This window comes from Palaemon carinicauda, chromosome 6 (assembly GCF_036898095.1).
Source record: "Palaemon carinicauda isolate YSFRI2023 chromosome 6, ASM3689809v2, whole genome shotgun sequence".
In the NCBI taxonomy this organism is placed as follows: Eukaryota; Metazoa; Arthropoda; class Malacostraca; order Decapoda; family Palaemonidae; genus Palaemon; species Palaemon carinicauda.
The window spans coordinates 145,609,327-145,614,009 of NC_090730.1; the positions used below are offsets into that span (position 1 = coordinate 145,609,327).

General features: G+C 36.0%; 1 protein-coding gene across 1 annotated transcript in view; it reads right to left on the reverse strand.

Moving 5' to 3' along the window:
- The window catches only part of LOC137643275 (protein turtle-like), a 701,767-nt gene extending 699,291 nt beyond the window's left edge, over positions 1-2,476 (reverse strand). Inside the window, 1 exon segment of the mRNA XM_068376115.1 lies at positions 2,041-2,476. The gene's annotated coding sequence lies outside the window, so the exon portion shown is untranslated.
- Between the last annotated feature and the right edge of the window lie 2,207 nt (positions 2,477-4,683).

The following is a 4,683-nucleotide window of genomic DNA, read 5'->3' on the forward strand; positions in this document are numbered from 1 at the left end:
GTGTAGGCAAAGGGAAAATGAACGGTAACCAGAGAGAAGGATCCAATGTACTACTGTCTGGCCAGTTAAAAGACCCCATAACTCTCTAGCGGTAGTATCTTAACGGGTGGCTGGTGCCCTGGCCAGAATGGCATTTTTCTTCCTTATATTACCCGATTTTGTATTTTAACCATGAAAAAAAAAAACATTTCACCTTCCACGTGTCTCCTTGTGGGGGTGATTCCACGCCCATTAACATGACCACATCAATTATTATCATTACTAAGCTACAACCCTAGTTGGAAAAGCAGGATGCTATGAGCCCAAGGGCTTCAACAGGGAAAATAACCTAGTAGGATAAGGAAACAGAGAACCTCAAGCTAGAGAACTCGTACCCAAGAAAGTGGAAGACCATGGTACAGAGGGTATGGCACACAAGACTAGAGGACAGTGGTTTGATTTTGGATTATCCTTCTGCTAGAAGAGCTGCTTTTCCAAAATTATGATAGTCTAAGTTTCTTCTACCCTTGCCAAGTGGAAAGTAACCATTTAACAATTACAGCGCAGTATTTAATCCCATGAGTGAAGAAGAATTTTTCGCTTATCATAGTATTGTCATATGTGCGAGGAAAAAAAGAGAATGTACAAAGAATAAGCCAAACTTCGGTGTATATGTAGGCAAATGAAAAATGAACCATAGTACCTGGCCAGTCAAAGGACCTAATAACACTAACAGCACTATCTCAAAGGGTGGCTACAGGCTTGTCTCTTGGCCAACCTACGACCTACCTTTACAGCTGGGTGACCTTGCGAGAAATAGCCTTGATCGAACACAGTCCTCCACCGCCCCCCCCCCCCCCCCCCCCCACAAAAAAAAAAAAAAAAAAAAACGATTTTATCAAACTTGATTAGTGTTTAAATTCTGGTCCCAGAATTGAAAGTCTCCGCGGAAACCAAGTGGATTATATATATATATATATATATATATATATATATATATATATATATATATATATATATATATATATATATATATATATATATATATATATATATATATATATATACATATTTATTTATATATATACATATATATTTATATATATACATATATATTTATATATATACATATATATTTATATATATATATATACATATATATATATATATATATATATATATATATATATATATATATATATATGAGAATATTTTCTTAACAAATGTTCAGACAAAAAAACATAATGAGGCACAAATGGTAGGCCTACTTTAATTTTGAGACATAATATTCTAATAGCATAGACGATAGTTACACAAATGCATGAAAAAAAAAATACTTTGCTAGTGCTAGATTAACACAGCACAAAGTACTGTGTTTTAATTCGCTGTCTCACACTGCAGTGGCATAGGTCTAGCCTCTGCGCTTTATTTGCACTTTGTCTTGTATCCTATCATTATGGTTGACGTGACTAAATTCGGTCTAATGTAGGCAATGTAATTATGTTTGGCGCAATTCTGTTGACATGACTCAATTATGAATTATACCCTATCCTTCGATGCTGCGTGTGTGTGTGTGTGTGTGTGTACGTTCTTCATATCAGTTCGATATTGAACTCGTGTCATTAAGTTATATTGACCTCATCATCCCAAACCGCAAATAAAAAATATACACAACCAAAAACACGCACACGGTAAGTCAGCGGTATGTCTTCAGGTAAACACATGCCATTATGGTCAAATATCATGAAAATGTTTTGCCATAAACATTCTACCAAAACTGCTACTAATACTACCGTTATTACCGCTGCTAATCCTAAACAATAGCTATTGCTGCTACCACATTACTCTCTTTGAATATCTGTATAATAAAAGCTACTAAAAATAAGTTGTAAACGCTAGGCATTCTAAAGTATTGCCTCCGTAATAAGGTAACAGGTGTTTTCCATAACTAACATCAATACATCATTTGCATAATAATAATATTCATAGCATGTACGTTTGATTATACATGCATACATTCATATATAATACAATTAACTTTACGATATAAAATGCACTTACCTTGTTTATTCTCTTCTTCAAATTTGTGAACTTTTCTCCTTTATCCTTCAAAGTTATGACAACTTATATAAACAATCCTTCCTTTTGTCTTAGATAATTAATGTAAATTCACTCACCAAATGAAAACAAGAAAACGCTTTTCCTTCAAGTTTGCAATGCTTTAAACTGCCACAATTTTTTATCCATTTCCTTAAATGAAATACAATTCCTCATATTGAGTTCTACACAAAAGAGGAATATAGGCTACATCAATATATGCGTCAAGAAAGGCGCTTTTCAAGCGAAATTTGTTTAGGCAAATGTTGCAGGCGTCGCGCGACAGGCAGAGCTACCACAACGGACACACAACACGAACGAAGTCCGCAGACTGACTGTGTCCTGGGTCGTTCTCGGACCTGAGAGACTCGAGCCAACCCTCCTCCTCACCTCGTGTCCCAACGCGTCGAGCAAGAGCAAAAGCGAGCAGGAGAGAGCAAGAGGGGGAGGGGGTGAGCCAGTGTATATACATGTGCGCAAGCGCTAGAAGGGAAGAGGCTCTGGGGAATGAGCAATAAACGGAACTCTGGATAATAAGGCTTTGGCTGAATTCGTTCTATCATTGGCTTATGTCATTCCCTATAAGTTGATTGTTCGGCTGAGATTGTTTACCAAAAAAAAAGCGAGAGCAACAATATCTCTTACCGTGGTTGGAGAGAATGGTCAGTATATTGACCGAAGGAATTTGCTGAGACTATGGCATATTGTGGATATGCAATGGAACCTATAAAAATGTAGAAATGAAAATAGAGCTAGTTATAAGTGATGCAATTAAAAATGTTACCCCCATCGTCATCATCGGTTCAGATTTTCATAAAATTCCACGCAAAAAACAGGTAATGATTTCGAGCGGCAAATGCTCAGCAAATGAAGTTTTCAACCATTTTTATGATTTACCACATTGTGAGGAAATGTCTTTTATCAATGCTTCTTCGAGTGGCCCAAAAAATAGGTTGAAATAAACCTAAGCAGACATTAACTTGAAAAACAACACTCTAGATAAATTAGTGACAATAGAGTAAATATGAAGAAAACAATTACATCTGTAAGTAAAGATATCAGCTCAGGTAGGTAGTAGGTTGGCCAGGGTACCAGCCACCCGTTGAGATACTACTGCTAGATAGTTATGAGGTCTTTTAACTGGTCAAACTGTCTTTCATTGGATCCTTCTCTCAGGTTACGGTTCACTTTCCCTTTACCCACACATACGCAACGAATAGTCTGGCCTATTCTTTACACGTTCTCTTCTGTCCTCATACACCCGTCAATACTGAGATTACCAAACAATTCTTCTTCACCCAAGGGGTTACTGCACTGTGATTGTTCAGAGGATACTTTCCTTTTGGTTAGGGTAGAAGAGACTCTTTAGCTATGGTAAGCAGCCCTTCTATAAGAGAAGGACACTCTAAAATCAAACCATTGTTCTCTTGTCTTGGGTAGTGTTATAGCATCTGTACCATGGTCTTCCACTGTATTGGGTTAGAGTTCTCTTGCTTGAGGGCACACTCTGGCACACTATTCTATCTTAGTTCTCTCTCTCTTATTTTGTTGAAGTTTTTATAGTTTATATAGGAAATGTTTATTTCAATGTTGTTACTCTTAAAGTATTTAATTTGTCCTTGTTTCCTTTCCTCACTGGGCTATTTTCTCTGTTGGAGCCCCTGGGTTTATAGTATCCTGCTTTCCAAATTAGGGTTGTAGCTTAGCAAGTAATAATAATAATAATAATAATAATAATAATAATGCAGACACATGAATATGATAATCAAAAATGCATGGCAGTTAAGATGGAATTACAACCCTTCTTTAAATTTAAATATTGGCATAAGAAATATAAATAGACAGACGATTTCAAAGGTATACAGTAACACCGTTAGCACCTCAAGTTAATGAGAAGCCGATGCTCTTTTTCGAGTAGGCTGCATTGCAAGTTGCATGGCAAATCCTAGCTCTCTCTCTCTCTCTCTCTCTCTCTCTCTCTCTCTCTCTCTCTCTCTCTCTCTTCTCTCTCTCTCTCCCTGATTTATGGCTACTAGAATATACTCTTGCTTACTTACACTTTTCATATTTGTTATAAATTTTGTGTACCATATCAAGTTATTGATTATAATGTTTACCTTGAAACGGTCCCCGAATTTTCCAACATTTGGTTGATGTTTAAATTCTAAACCTATTGATATATACTTATGATTTTTTAGCACAAGGATCATGTGACTTAATATACAGCAAAAGCCAGTAGGAAATAATAAAATGTTTTAGTACATAGCGCTTTCGTGCATTTTAATGCACACTTCTCCAGGGTACAATCAAAGGTAATTTGCATAGTCCTACGAATCTGAATTATTATGGGGAACCAGTATAGGTCTAAAGCTATGGATTTTTATACATGTCGATTGTTTAGGGAACCTGCAACTATTATAACACGTTGACATAATTTCTCAAATACAACCAATTAATCCTTCGATCATTGTGTTGACTTAAACTGTATTTATCTCCAACTTCTACCATCATATAATCTTTTGTGTGCACTGAAATTTTTGCCGCAAACTAACCATGAAAGTAGTAATGTACATAATCTGACTTCTTTTAACCATTGACACTAACTTT